The sequence below is a fragment of the Tenrec ecaudatus genome, chromosome 1 (assembly GCF_050624435.1).
Source record: "Tenrec ecaudatus isolate mTenEca1 chromosome 1, mTenEca1.hap1, whole genome shotgun sequence".
Lineage (NCBI taxonomy): Eukaryota > Metazoa > Chordata > Mammalia > Afrosoricida > Tenrecidae > Tenrec > Tenrec ecaudatus.
Genome location: NC_134530.1, coordinates 298,757,055 through 298,773,317, shown reverse-complemented (window position 1 = coordinate 298,773,317; position 16,263 = coordinate 298,757,055). Strand labels below are relative to the sequence as shown.

Genomic DNA, 16,263 nt, shown 5'->3' with positions numbered 1-16,263 from the left:
CACTGTAGTTTGTTTGTTTTTCCATCACTGTCATTTTGATACTGTTATGAATCGGGTGACCCCTGTGAAAGGGTCCTTTGACCACCAAGGGGGTCGTGACCCACAGGTTGAGAACCGCTGGTCTAAGTGATTGGCCTGCTCACAACTGAAGTCAATCGTTCTTGTGCTTTTAAGTGCAAACTTCTACCTTAGAAGCAGCTATGCCACCATCCCGAGTAAATTATATAACTACCAAGTTTGGTAATTACTTGAGGTCTTCAGATAAGAATAATTTTCTCATTTAAAAAAGAGAGCCCTGGCACGGTGGTTAAGCTGACTGGAAGGTTGGTGGTTCAAACCCACCAGCTGTCCCATGAAGGGAAGATTAGAGGTGAGGCTCTCATAAAGTTGCATAGCCTCTGAAACTCAAAGGAGCGTTTCTCTCAGTTCTATAGGGTCAGAATTGATTCAATGACATAGATGCCTTATTTGTTTGCCCCCCCCCAATGAAGTAAAATTATAACTCAAATGGAATATGGAGCGGGATAATATCAACAAATTAAATAACTCATGTTTTTCAAATACTCAAGAAGACAATTACATTCAACTAATGCGCATACACTAACACAATGGAAAGTAAATACCAATTGTTTATTCTTTGAAAGCTGTTAACATCATTGGGGAATGAATGATATCAACAACAGCAGCAGGCTTCCTCAAAAGTAAAGTGACAGACTAAACAAAATCCACCCTGAAGATTGCAGTCTTTGAGCTTCATCGGTAAGTGTTTACACCTTAGCTAAAACCCAAATCCTCACGACTGGACCAATATGCAACATCATGGTGGGGGGAGGGGCGGGGAGATGAAAATTGTCAAGGCTTTCATTGTATTCGGATCCACAATCAGTGCCCATAGACGCCAGCCTCTTGCCAGCAAGTTGGTTTCAACTCATACTCGGGCTCTATTCGGGGTTCCTGAGGCTGCACATCATCCCGGGAACAGATGCCTCATCTTTGTCCCTCCGCGTGGCTACTGAGTTTAAATCAACAACCTTGCACTAAGTAGCCCGACGCCCCAGCGAAGCAGTAGTCCCCAAATCAAGTAACCTATCACATTGGGCAGATGGATCGCAAAGACCCCCTTATCAAAAGCTGTCACCTTGAGAACTATGCTGCACCCGACTCAAGTCATGGTATTTTCAATCACCTTATCTGCATGCAAACGCTGGGAAATCCGTAAGGCAGGCCAGAGAAAAATCGATGAGTTTGTTATGGCGTTGGTGAAGTCCATGGTGAAGTTTCATGGACTGCCAGAAGAACAAACAAATCTGTCTTTCTTGATGACAAGACTTCATCTTCCAGACTTTGGGCCTGTTACCTGGAGGGACCAGCCCCTGAGGAAGGATATCATGCTGGGTAAAGGAGAAAGGTAGCAAAAATGAGGAAGGCCCTCCACAAGACAGATAGATTGACATGGTGCCTGCAACAGATGATTCAAACATAGCAGCAATTCTGCGAACGGCACAGGACTGGGCAGTGTTTGGTTCTGTGGCCACTAGGGATTAGATCTAACAAGATAGCACCTCCCAGCAATAAGATGAAGTAAATATGTGTCAGGTTCTTTACATGTATGTCATCTTATTCTTAAAAGGACATGGAACCGAAGTCAACCCCACATCCCTGGGGTTCATTCTGATTCACAGAGACCCTTTACTGGGTTTTCTGAGGCTGTGAATCTTTGCAAGAGCATATCTGCATATCTCATCTCTCTCCCTTGGAGTGGCTGGTGCATTTGAACTACCAACCTTTCGAACAGCAAGTCAATGCTTCTCTGACAGAACCACCAGGGCTTCTTCGATATTTTATATTTGCTTGTAGAGATGAGGAAACTGGGGATCAGAAGCTGAGTAAGATGGCCAGTGTCTCAGATGGGCAGATCTAGGCTCAAAACCTGTCAGAATGACCCCAACTCTGACAGCTGGACTGAGATCTTCATGGGTGGGAATATATCTGTATTTCCTTCTAGACCTATGTAGCATGGGCATATTCATACACTGAATAATCTGGTTATATCATGTTAAGAGCCATGAGTCCTGGGTTCAAATTCAGCTCTGCCGCTCACTGCCCACATGACTAACCTCCCTGTGCCTACATCTCTAGGCTTCCTCGTCTCTAAAAGCTTGGAGCAAGCCCTCAAGGGTGTTACTGTGCGCACAGGTTTCATATCCATTGGGATACTTAAAAGGAACATTGAATTTGGAGTCAAGTGAGGTTGGCTATATGTTTCCTGTGTGATCTTGGGCGAGTCACTTAGCTTTCTGAGCTCCATTTCCTCATCTGTAAAAATTAGAGACCACTTGCCCTGCTTCCTTCCCAGGACTGTGAGAAGGAACAGATAAAGCAAGGCATGTGAGATAGTGCATGTCGACACAATATTGTTGCTCTCAGCAGCCAAGGCGTCGGACTAGAGAAGTTCCCTTGGCCCACATCATCCCTGCCATTGCTTACAATCCGCTGAGTTGGTGCTATCCACTCTCTCTGGCTGATTTTTTGGAAGTCAATCACCAGGCCCCTCTTCCTCAGCCATCTTAGTCCAGACACATCCATGAAACCTGTTTGGCTTTATTTAGAGCAGCACACAGCGTCCACTGACAGACAGGAAGGGGCTGCCCTTGAATCAAGCCCTCACTCTCCCAGGTGGAAAGCAAGAATTCTACCACTGAAACAACACCATAGTGGGATCCATAAAGTATATGCGTGAATTTTTATCATCAGCGTTTAGCTTCTCAAAATCAAAGCAGTCATAAAGGCTCTCTGCCTGGAGACTTAGCATGAAGTGCCAGTCCTGGCATCTCAACACAGAGGGTACTACCGCAGTAGAATGAATGTTGGGCCACCCAGGACTCAATCAAATGGAACTTCATCAACGACCTCCTTGAGCACACCCTCTGGGAGAAGGTCATTGATGTTTTCCGTGGCCTTAAAGTACTCCAGGACTCTGAAGTGCCTTTGGGAAAAGACAGAATTAGGTTCAGCCTCGTTTATTATGAAGAGTATTTAATTATACTCAAATTCTTTGAGAACACGGAGTGAGTCACAGGCTCTCTGAAAAATGGAGGTGTGTGTGTTGGCGAGGGGGGGGGGGGGAGAATCTCCTGACTACATCAGCCCCCAAATCACACCCCTACAAAGAGTGTTCTTCTAACAGTCAAATCCCCGTCAGTGGGGAACCCAGAAAAGCCCCGTGCACTAATTATAATTTTTTTTAAAGTGTGCTTTCCATCATCTTCAAGGGCTAGTAATGGAACAAATAGTGGAGGGAACATGTTTAGCTATTAAGAAATCTGAATCGTTTCCTCTGTGTTTCAAATATGATTTTGTTCAGCCAGCAATGCACTTAAACCTTTGCACAAGGACTACTAGAGCCATACCATTAAATATCTTATTGTGCGATTGTGTAGAATCACATCAATCGGGCAAGGCACAGGGAATGCTGCCCTACTTGGAGGGAAATATTTTGTGGGTTGGTTCATTAAGCCCCATCCCTTGTTGTTAGGAGATTATGTGTATATCAATGAGGAAGAGAACAAATAAAACAAAAAGCCACACAGTATTACGGTTGTGAAAGGGTAGCCGTGTCTGTTTGCTGAACGTTTTTCAATGTTATATTGTCTTTTCTACTTTACAACGGGGAAACAAACTGAATTCGAATGGTGACATTTCAGTGTTAGAAAGGGAAGGCTGGGTCGTTCCTTTTCATCTCTATCTAGAACAGAAGAGGCCCTGATGGCGCAGCAGGTTATGAGTTAGGCCACTAACCACAAGGTCAGCAGTTCGAACCTACTGACCAGTCCAAGAGAGGAAAGCTGACGTTTTCTGTTCCTGTAAGGATTGGCAGCCTCGGAGGCTCCCAAGGATGGTTCTACTCTGTGCTACAGGAACACGGTGAGTCAGAATCTACTTGATGGCAATGAGTTTGGTGTTAGGGGGCTGTAGTACACCAAGACCCCACAGGGTACACTTCACGACTCACCTAAAGGTTGGTGGTTGGTGGTGCATTGGGAGAAAAAACTCGGCTTCCATAAAGATCACAGTGAAGAAATCCCAATGGAACAGCTGTGCTGTACATGGGATCACCCAGGGCTGGACTGGTCTTGGCTGAAACAGGTTTGGTTTTGTTCTCTGCATCCCACAGACAGGTCATCCTGGGAGTACTGCTGACGAGGCGTTTCTCTCCGCCTGTGCATGAACAGCTCACGCAACCAGGCTGTCACTAGCACAGCCATTGGCTGCCTGTTCTGTTTTTAGATGGTTTTGATTGTTAGAACACTCTTCTTCAAGTGGCTTTTCACTCTCCTTACAGGTAACTTCCTTCCTGTCCTTGGTTCTGACCCTGGGAACATTTGAGTCAATGCTATCTATCGGTTCCCATAAGGCACTTAACTAGCTTTTATTCACTCTTCCTCTACAAACCACCACGGCCCAAGGGGTTCTTGGCCATCCTGGGTCCATGGAAACTAAGATGATTGTAGCCCTAGGGTCTTATGGGACTGGTGGGCTTTCTTGGAACCTACCTAGAACATTTGATGTTTCTAGGAGAAATCTAGTTTGAGATGCAATGATCAGGCTTATAATCTTTCCAGAAGAGATCCATTTAGAAATCACTACTTCTACTTCAGGGGAAAACACTTTTCTCAGGGAAAAATTTTTAAAAAGGTAAAATTCATCCGTCTGCATTCTGACTAAGGAGTCTGATGTCACAGTAAGTTAAGTACTGGACTGCTAACATCAAAGACAGCTGTTCAAACCCACAAGCCACTTCTAAAAGGAAAGATGCGGCAAGTTGGTTTCCATAGAGATGTACAGCCTTGGAAACCCAATAGACCAGATCTGCTCTGTCCTGTGGGGTCTCCATGAGAGGGAACTGACTCATGAGTAGTGTATTTTGGTCATCTTACTGGTCTTAAGAACCAAGAAGAGTCATTTTAGTGAGTGCATAAAAATACCACAGCCCATCCTCCCTCATCTAAAGAATAGGCTAAAAGCCAACCTGAACTATGCCGTTACCACCTCCCTTCTGCTTCCATAAGAAAGAAATGCCACAGATAACTCCAAATCACAGCTTATCAATCTCCTACCTACAGCCTGGAGATCCACATCAGAAAGCTCTGCCATTGGAAACTCTACTCTGATACCCCTAGGGTCCTCATGCGTCAGGATGGACTCAATGACTGGACAGGCGTGCATATGGAAAAACTCTTCATCCAGTGGGTTTGAACAAGCGCCCTGCGACTCTGGTCTGTACCTAACGAGTTCCCCTTTCCTCCTCACTGTGCTAAGCACTTCCTACACACTACTTAAGCAGTTGTTAAAAACAGAAAGAAAGGTTTTAAATGGTGAATGTTTTTTAAAAATCATTTTACTAGGGGCTCATACAACTCTTATCCTAATCCATACATACATCCATTGTCGCAAACACATTTGCTGCCATCATTGTTTTCAAAGCATTTTCTTTCTACTTGAGCCCTTGGAATCAGCTTCTAATTTTTTTAACCCTTCCTACCCCTCCCTCATGAACCCTTGATAATTTAGAAATTATTATTTTTTCATGTCTTGTACTGTCTGATGTCTCTCTTTATACCCTTTGTCTGTTGTCTATCCCCCTGGGAAGGGGTTATAGGTAGGCCATTGTGATCAGTTCCCCCTTTCTCCCCTCACCTTCCCCTTCCCCTCCTGGTATGGCTGCTCTCAATATTGGTCCCGAGGAGTTTATCTGTCCTGTATTCCCTGTGATTCCAGCTCTTATCTGTACCCATGTACATGTTATGATCTAGCCAAATTTGTAAGGTAGAATGAGGGTCATGATAGTATGAGGGGTGGGGGAGGAAGCATTAAAGAACCAGAGGAAAGCTGTATATTTCATTGGTGCTATACTGCACGCTGACTGGCCAGTCTTCTCCCCATGACCCTTCTGTAAGGGGATGTCCAATTGCTTACTGATTGGCTTTGCACCACCACTCTGCACACCCCCTCCCCTCATTCACATTATGATTTTTTTGCTCTGGGTATTTGATGTCTGATATCTGATCCCATGGACACCTCATGATCACACAGGCTGGCATGCTTCTTCCATGTGAACTTTGTTGTTTCTCAGCTAGATGGTCACTTATTTATCTTCGAGCCTTTAAGACATCAGTTGCTATAGCTTTTGCTAGCCGGGCACCATCAGCTTTCTTCACAACATTTGCTTATGCACCGCTTTGTCTTCAGCAATAGCTTCAGGAAGGTGAGGATCTCATAATGCTGGATTATTAGAACAAAGTGTTTGTGTGTTGAGGAGTACTTGAGTAGAAGTCCAATGTCCATCTGCTTCCTTAATACTAAACCTATAAGTATATGTACATAGATCTATTTCCCCATAATAGTATATAAATATATTTACATATGTACATGCCTTTATTTAGATCTATATAAATTCCCTTTGCCTCCTAGTTCTTTCCTCTATTTCTTTTTCCTTTCCACTTGTCCCACTATCATATTCAGCCTTCACTTGGGTTTCAGGAATTCCTCTTGCTTACAATGCCCTTGATCAAGCCCTACCAGACCTCCTACACCCTCCCTGCAACTGATTTTCACTCACTTGTTGTTCCCTTGTCCCCGGGTTTGTTAACACCCACTTCCTTTCCCCAGCCTCCCCCAATCCCATGTCCCCCTGTAACTGTTATCCCATTGTTCTCTCTTCCAGCTTGTTTATCCCACCTATCACATCCAGATAGCTATGCAGTGACAACAATATGCACAAACACAAGACTGAGCACAATAAAGCAACAATAGAAAATAAAACAATAGCTACAACAACAAGGCAACGACAGGAAAAAAAGACAAGCTTATAAATAGTTCAAGGTCTATTTGTTGTCCTTTAAGAGTGCTTTCAGGTCAAATCTGGTGAATGGTTTAATGATAGAGTCCTTTCTGTTTCTAAAAAGAATCCAATGTCCATTTGGGCAGTACTAATACACACACACATAATACATAACAACAGCTCTGACTTTCTCTATAAATGTCCGTAGCCATAGAAACTCATATGTATAAGATAGAGTTTTATATAAAGGGTAAGTGTACATTCAGAAAGCATCCCAACCCAGTGCTGTCTAAGCCCCGAAGCCCATATGTTCGACACAGATCTACGAAGTCCTCCTCAATCTCACAAAACGCATCCAATGATGCCGACTGCAGGAGGAAAGCCAAATCAGTGAGCGTGTAAGCATCTCAGCGCTAGCAGGGTTCTCCACGTGGCTGCTCCAGCACCCAGGGCTGGATCGGGATAGGTCCATGTGGCTTCTCCTCAGGGATGTCTTGCAGGAAGTCAGCCTTGCCAGCTGAAGCAGGGAACTGGCTAAGGCAGCTGCACCCTGGTCCGACCATCACAAAGCAAGAGACCTGAGAACTTGAAAGGGGAGGCTCACAGAGCCATTTCTCTCTCCACCCTTCAATTAATCCCACATGTGTTTATTGGCCAGTCTGGCACAATAAACCTTAACTCTCTCAGGCAGTTCTGGAAGCTCAGAGCCTTGGCCACTTAGAACATGGTTGATAGAGCCCTGGGGTAAAATGGGTTGGTGGGGAAAGTAAAGGGTCAGAATTAAAGTATAAAGTCATTGGCCAATTTCCTAACCTCTACCCAAGGACTTGAGATAATTCTTGAAAAAACAGAATTAAAAGATAAAGGCATTTTCCCACGCACTTTGTGAAGTCCCCTCGTATTATCTAGTTTCCTTTAAGTTTATCACTGATAAGACACTGGCAGCTAAAAGGAGCTATAAGACATGAGAACCACAGAAAGTGGGTATGACAGAAGTTGCAGCTTCAAGACGAATGACAGGCTCCTGCAGCCTCGGGAATCGACTGTGTCTGTAGAGCAACCAAGGAAATGGTAAGAAGTCATCAAGGGGGAAGATGTTCACTTGTTTATGAATGACATTCACCAGTTCAAACCCACCTGCTGCTCCTAAGGAGAAAGATGAAGCTGTCTGCTCCTGAAACATTTTAGTCTCGGAACCCTAAGGAGCATGTGCATTTCACTCCATATTATAGGGTTGCTCTGAGTCAGAACCCACGCTATGGCAATGGGCTTAGTGGTTGTTGTTGCTGGTGTGGTCGTTGGGTGCTATCCAATTGGTTCCAACCCATAGCGACCTTATAAAACCAAAGCTGCCCGGTCCTTTTCCATCCTAGAGGACTCAAATGTAACAGACGTTACATTGCTTTCTATCTGAGAATGTTGACTCTTGTTTTCCATTCAGCACGTGAGGCATTAAATCTTCTGAGCGAATTTACTACCTGAAGGCAGTATATCCCAAATGACATCTTACATCAGTTCTAGGGAAGGAAGGAAGGAAGCACAAGCAGGGAGGCACTCCCTTGCCCTGCGGATTTGCATTCTCTGTGTAGGGAGGAAAGCAGCCCTTGGAGCACTGGATGACGAATTGCCAGGTAGGCCTTCCAAACCCATCATCCACTGACAGGCCATCTGCTCCTATCAGATGAATAGCCTCGGACACCCCACCTGGCATCGCAAATAAGTCAGAAGTAACTCACTGGCAGGGGGTGGAGTGTGCAGAGAAGCAAAGGAAGGTATTGATTTTCTGACTTACGGGTCCCAGAAAGGTCCTGCCACCATCAAGTCTCGAGGTTTAAGTACACAGAGAGGGATCTGGCCCAGGAGAAAAGGATTTCTTCCCTTCTAATTTCCAAGAAGAAAGGTCTTTGGGGCCCTAGAAGGAGGTCTTTAACCATTTCAAGGTGACTAAGTCGGGCCAACCCAACGTGTGTGAGAGTAACAGTGTGCTTGGTAGGGGCTTCAAGGGACATGGTTCAAAGTAACTCACCAGGAACCTCTCAGAGGGATTACCCCTCCAACCTACTAGTTAGCAGCTGCGTTCACCCATGACATCTTCAGTGCAATGCCTTCTAGATTCTTCTTTCTCTCTTAGCGATCAGTGCTACACGCTATTAGGTGACATTCAGGCCCATAGCGCCCCTGTGTACAACAGAACGAAACGCTGCCTAGTCGTACGCCATCCTCACAACTATTCCTGTGCTTGAGCCTACTGATGCAGTCACTGTGTCCATCCACGTCCTGAAGGACCTGCCTCTTTTCCGCTGCTCCTCCACTGTACCAAACATGATGTCCTTCTCCAGAGACTGCTCTCGCCTGACAACAGGCCCCAAGTCTGTAAGACGAAATCTTGCCACCCTTGCTCTGGCCATACTTCTTCCCACACAGATTTGGTTGTCCTTGTAGCGGTGCTACATGGATAGAAGGTTTCATCAGTAAACATTTTCAGGAAACGCTAGGAAAGGTTTGTGTAATCCTCCTGCAAGACCCCATGCTGTCATTTAAGTAATGCCGGCATCTCCGTTTGAAAATGAAACAAGGGTGTCGGGTAGGACTGAGCCAGATCCGCCTGCTAATGTATTTTCTTTTGAAGTTGACTTCAATAGACACACATATATGTGGAGGGGAAAGGCACTTCTACAAAGTCACGGGCACCTGTGTTTAACAAACTATCGAAACGCACAGGTATTCCCTTACCATAGTTCCCGTCCAGCCAGAGGTTCAAGACTGGGCACTCCTACAGACTCAGGGGGCAGCGCAGAGACAGACCATGGGTGGGGGCCATTACCTTCTCCTCATATTGACTCCACGGTGAGTTTAGGGTTTGTTTAGTTGTTTTTGCTTGTGGGTGTTGTTTTGTTATGTTTTCTCTTTTTCTGTCCCGAGACTATGGGACTCAGGGACAGACTGACAGGCAGGCTGGCTTCCTGGCCCACAGAGGCAAAGGCCAAAGGACCATGTGACTGGGAAGCTGAGAAGTGGTGGGAGACCTGGCTGCTGGCTGAGGAGACCAATGACCGCATCCTTACTGTGTGCTGAGCCCGACTTGTGGTAACCCATTGACTTCCCTAAGAAGTCCCCGGATTGTGTGTGGGCGTGTGTATGTGTGTATGTTTGTATAGATACGTGTAGGAGTGTCAGTGTGTGTGTATCTGATGTGTATGTATGTGTGTATATGAATATGTGTGTATATGTGTGTTCACATCGGTGCATGTGTATGTCTGTGTGTATTGTGTATGTGTATTTGTGTATACGTGTGAGTGTATGTATGTGTATATGTGTATATGTTTATGCGTGTCTATGTATATGTGTATATGTGTGTATGTGCCATGTGTGTATATGTGAGAGTGTATGTGTCTATGTGTGTGTGTGCATGTGTACATGGTTATGTGTGTATATGTGTATGCATGTGAGTGTATGTGTCTGTGTGTCTGTGTGTATGTATATGTGGTTATATATGTATATGTGTATGTGCATGTGTGTATAGGGGGCAGGAGAGATGTTTCTATCTCTCTAACCCTACCAGTAGGATTCTGTGCTCTTTAATTTTATACCACATCAATATGACAGTTTGCTTATCCTCAAGGGACTCAACTTGTGTTTCTTTGAATGGTCTTATGAGTTTGGAAAAAAAAAAATATATATGCTATATGCCTGAAGGAGCAATATCCGGGCTCTAAGGTAGATGGTGTAAGGTTTCCCAGTGAAATTCTCAGATGACAATCTAGCTAGCCTGCAAGACATAAGCACTGTTGGGATGGGGAAAAAATATTAGGCATAGCTTTCCTGGCCTTTTTCTAAACAGGTTTCTGTTATTTTAAAAACATCTTCCTGAGAAGACCCTGTGATGGTCTTATATTGCCAAGAACACTCTCAAGATCACCACTTTGGAATTCCTAAAACTAGTCAACACAACCTGCCAAGCTGACCTCTCTGCCTTGAGCTGGTCCCTGCAGAAGCCACTGTTTTTTAATCGAACCCTGGTTTCTGGATTTTTTTTTTTAATAAATCCAAGATCCATCTCTGGTTATGACTCATTTCATAAGCTCTTCATCAGCTTCAATCCTGCTTAGAAAACAAGGAGAAAGATCAGCTGTTTGAGTCGGCTGGTCTTTGTGCAACATGTTTACACCTAATTGATCCCTAACCGCTACAGCCAAGCGGTTCCCTTCGACTGGAAACCCCTAACCCTGTCGGACCCTAACACCTCAAGGGTCATTCTAGGATCTTCTTCCACCCACTTCTTTCCTTCAGTCACAGTTTCTTCATGAACTGTCCTTTCTCGGAATGCGTGTTCCATCGAAAAGCTGCTGTTCTACGGAGGGCAGCATTCCCAGAGGTTGGTCGCGAAGGTTCAATAATTTGGTAAGATAGCCACTTGAGTTCTGTTTAAAAAAACAATATGACCCCTGACCTGAAAACTATTTTTCCATGGAACACAAACTGCCATTCATATGATTCCAACTTCTAGAGACCCTATGCAGGGTCTCCTAGGGCACACATTTTCACAGGAGCAGATACCCTCAGCTTTCCCTTGAGGGTCGACTGGTGGGTTTGAACCTGGGACCTTGAGATTTGCAGTCCAATGCTTACTGGAGAACACCACCAGGACTCCCTCATCGTACAAAAAGCATCACTTTTTTTTTCTTTTAAGCATCTTAATGAGACAAAGAAGAGATCTGGTGGCATAGTGGTTCACATTAAACTGCTAACCACAGGGTCCGCTGTTTGAAACCACCAGCAGCTGGATCAGGAGAAAGAGAAGGCTTTCTACTCCTGTAAAGAGTGACAGGCTCAAAACCCCACAGGGGCAGTTCTACCCTGCCCTAGAAGGCCGCTCTGACTCAGAATGCATTCCATGGCAGTGAGTGAAACTGCGATGAAGTCAATTGTTTTACTGAGAGAACTTGTCTGCAGTCATCCACCAATCACAGACTAAACAGACAAACAAAACTCACCGCCATCAAGTCCATTCTGACGGATGTCGACCCTATAGGACAGGGGAGATCTGCTCCTTGGGTTTCCAAGACTGTAACTCTTTCTCCTTCAGAGCTGCTGGTGGTTTCAAACCTTGTGGTCAGCAGCTCAATGGGTAGGCTCTAGAACACTTATGACAGGGACATGTTTAAACATAGTTGGCTTGTAATAAGCCTTTGCGTGTAGGAGATGGAGTCCTGGAAGCAGTACTTTTTTACTTGTCCTCAGACAGAGTACACTTTACTTTAGCATATATATATATTCCCTATTGGACAAGATTAAACTGTCCGATAGTGTTTCCTCAGCATATTATATTAGTATATTATGAAATATTAGGGACATAAAAATGAAATACAGAAAATGTGTTGCCACTAGACCTCTGCTTTTAACAATCTGGCTCTTTACTGTTTCACCCGTGGACTGCTCTAAGACCCTTCTCAGGCGTCCACATCCCTGCCAAGTCCCAGTCTCTCAGGTGCTATTCAGAGCACAGCTGCTTCTGCGTTCGCTCGCAGCTCCTCTTCCACTCATTTTCTCTACTAAAAGCTCCAGAGTGTTCTTCACTACTTTCAAGTGACATCTCGGGAGAGTCCAATCCAATGTTAGACTTATTTCCTCAATGTGTTGTATCTTTGCTTTTTCTCCAAAGCTGTTTCTCCTCCCCGGAAATCTCTCACAGGGTTTAATCCCCAAATGATTTTAGTTTGCCCATTGTGTGCCGCGCTCTAGCTAAATGACCGACTTGCCTTCTCAAAATGACTAACCGTTTCTTCCTTCCAGCCATTTTTAACGGTGAGATCCCCAATGGAGTAGTGGTTACCTGCTGGGCTGCTGACTGCAAGGCCAGGAGTTTGAAACCACCAGCTGCCCGGGGGAGAAAGACGAGGCTTTCTACTCCGATCAAGAGTCACAGTCTCAGAAACCCCCAGGGAAGTTCGTCTCTGTTCTGTAGGTCTCCTGTGAGTTGGACTCAACTCAATGATTTGAGTGACTTTGGTTTGGTTTTGGAACCACGAGCAACAGGCTTCAACAAAGTGAAACAAATCGCTTCATCATGCTGGATACAGATGAAGACCCAAGTCCTGATCGTCAGTAGAGCACAGACAGTGTTCTCGCCAATCGACAAGCACACCACCCCCTCAGGCCCAGCCACTAGGAAGAGAAACCTCACGAGACACATGACGCAGAGCGGGAATCATTGCACCCCCTGGAGACACCTTTCACTCACCACGGGCCCACCAACATCCACTACACTCTCCTAAAAGTCCCAAAGCCCACTGTCCTGGAGTCGATTCTCATTGACTTAGTGAGTGACCCAATAGGACCCCTTAGCTCTATGATCCTTACAGACTCCAACTGCCACACCTGTCTCCCGAGGAGCAAGTTGGTAGGTTCAAACCCCGAGTTTTCTGTTAGCCACTAAATGCTTAACCTACTGCCTCACACGGACCCCTTTGCAACGGTATGGATTGGAGACAATTCTATAGAGTAACAGGAAGAGGAAAAAACAAACGCGTTAACAACGTGTGACAGCCAGACCCACTACCCCTTGTGCATTGCAAACTGACTCGAATCCATTTTGAGCAACACCAAAAGGACCTTAAGCTCTGAACATACACCCTACCAATAGTACCTCTACTTTAAGATGAACCTCACTGGGTTACCATGCTGGAAAGACTGAAACATGGTTTCTCTCGCAGGTTCACTCTTAGCCCCCAACTAATAGGTACTAATGCTACAGCTTACATTCATTGGAGCTTTTCTTTCCTTAAATTCTTTTTGCCCCCAAACCAATTTATTGGGAGCTAATACAGATATCATATTGTTCCATAGTTCCATCACCTCGAGTAGTAGAGTACAATTGCTGCTACAATCAGTTTGAAAACATTCTCTTCCTTCTTGAGATCAGCTCCCTTTTATATGCCCTTCCCCCCACCCCGACCCGCCCAACTCTAAAACCCTTATTCTACTTGATGTCTCTATAGGTTTATCAATCCTAGGTTTCAAGGCTTTTCTTAAATAAACTCCTTTTTTTTAATTGCATTATAGCTAGCCCATGGCCTACTGGATTCATGCAAAACTGTTCACTGTAGGTACACAGACACGGTCCCCATTGCACAATAGCATTTGTTTAGCACACGGAGGTCTTTGTTGTTCTTGTTGCTCTTTGAGGAGTGGCAGAACATTGAGGTTGACATAACTCCTTCGTTTTCAAAGCAGACTCACTTAAAAAAATAATCCCAGTAATAAAAATAACTAGCTGCTAACAGAGGTGCCTTGGAAGAAAGGCCTGAGGAGCCACTTCTGAAAGATCCGCCATTGAGATGCGACAGCGCGTTCTGCTCTGACACTCACAGTGTTCTCATGTGTTGGAATTCACGTGGCAGCAACTGGTACTGTGTGTGTGTGTTTGTGTGTGTGTGTGTGTGTGTGTGTGTTTATCTAAAGCCAAATAGCTTTGTGTTCAATGACAGACTACTGTCTGGTTTTGCAGCCCCAGCCCTGTGCTGTTAGTTTTAGGTAAAACTAGAACACTGAGACAGACGAAAGCCTTTTCAGCCCCACAATTCTGGGTCGGCAACTATCTTTCCAAGGGAACAAAACTCATAAAGACGATGATTTAGTAGCATCTGCTTCTTTTCAACTGGTTTTCTTAAAAGTAGGAGGGCTAGTCTCTTGTCAAGAACAGAGACTATGAAACAACAGTAACGACCACAAAATCTAACCAGGCAACACAACCCTTATCCACAAACTGACGTCTGCCCCTTATTTCTAGAAAGAGTCTCCATGTTCCCATCCCATGCTCAATGACCCCTGGAGCAGACACGCACGAGGCGGGCTTCACGGACTTCATGGAAAAGCTCCATGGTCTTGTCATTCAATTTCTCCCACAAACGCGCGGAAGGCCCCGCTCACGGGCCTCTAGAAAGAAGCCGATGGATGGGCTGTGTTCACAAGTCAGGTCTCAGCTCCACAGCAGACAGAAGCTCCTCCTCTCTCCCTCTTACCCCAAGAGCCCCACAAGAACAGCTCACACCGAAGCAGGTGAAACCTGGCTGCCGCCTGTCTGAAACTGTCAGAAATGCCATGTCAGCCTCAGAATCTGTGACCTCACCCAGGCGACGGCGCTTGGCACTCCGAGTTCGCCCTTTCCCTCTCGCCTATAAACTGTACCCGGTTAGATGATAAGAAAATGAATTCTGGGGCTGGACCCTGAGGAGAGGGGAGGGGAGGGGAATGAGGGCAGAAGGAGAACAAGGAGGTCTCACATGAATTCAGGGGCTGCCTCCAAGTCAGTGGGTGTCGGGGAGGACTGAGTCAGAAAGGTGGAGATGTTGTTTCCCCGCGTGTTTATTCGTGGTTCTCCCTTTGGCTCCTGCCTCGGTGTGAAGTCTGAAAGCTGTTTGTGGCTCATAGTAGATTGAGTTCTACAGCACCTTTTGACACAGCCGGGGAAGGCACAGCGAGACCGCACTGCATGAGTCAGCAGAGCAGATCCTGAGAGGCGATAAAGAAGAAAAAGAGGTGCCTGTTTTCATGAACAGATGTAGTCCACTTCCTTCGACGTCCCCAGAAGAGCTTGATTTTGAACAAGAATCCGCTTTGCCCTTAGAAGAAAAGAAAACCAAGAGAAGGGGAAATAAAAAAAATTTTAAAAAAACCCTTCCAAGTTCAATACTAAGGAGGTGGACATCTTTTCTGTCATGACCAAAGAGATTTTCCCTCACCATCATACAACAAAAAGAAAGTAAACTTCCCAGGAGACAGCAACAAATTACAGATCTTAAAAAAAAAAAATTCTAAATCCACTCACAATGAAAGACCCTACTAAAAATTTTCTGAATGGAAAGGAAAGCTCTTCACGTCACAAAATAAACTATGATTAAGCAAATGGAAGCGTTCTCCCCCTCCTTTTTTAGACACTTGTTGTTTTCTGTTTTACAGGAGACACGGATGGTAGGCAGGTCATGCATTTAGGCAGAAGGAGCTCAAAGATTGCCCCCCTAGACTACACACATTCCGGGTTTCCCTTCGCATTGCGCTCGCTCCAGCGGCCTCTGGCAATTTCGCCTGAATGAGGTACTCAGTCCTGGAAGAATTCGAGCTGGTGTGGGCTTGGGGAACAACGTGCTTCTCTGTGTCTGGGATACAGACCAAAAAAAAAAAAAACAAACCAAAAAAACTACACACGCTGTTCTGAAGTTAGTATGTTCTCTTAGCGTGCATCCTTCTGTGTCCTGGTCCCTCCCCAGGTTCAGGCCTCTTCAGGGGCTGAGGGTGATCACAGCAGGGCTGGAGCAGCAGCCAAGTGCAGTCTGATGCTCAGCACAGCGGCTGGGGGAAGTGCCCCAGACTAGTCCTGTTCCTTCTGCCTCCCTGTTGCCATGGCTAACCCAAACAATATACTC

At 45.3% G+C, this 16,263-nt stretch overlaps 1 protein-coding gene across 4 annotated transcripts in view; it reads right to left on the bottom strand.

The window, feature by feature from the left end:
• ATXN1 (ataxin 1) overlaps positions 1–16,263 on the bottom strand; it is a 477,765-nt gene that overhangs the window by 392,744 nt on the left and 68,758 nt on the right. Inside the window, exon 3 of one of the 4 annotated variants that reach the window (XM_075532432.1) lies at positions 15,124–15,462. The exons of the other annotated variants lie outside the window; for them this stretch is intronic. The gene's annotated coding sequence lies outside the window, so the exon portion shown is untranslated. The remainder of the gene's footprint in view (positions 1–15,123; positions 15,463–16,263) is intronic. 4 annotated transcript variants of the gene reach the window in all.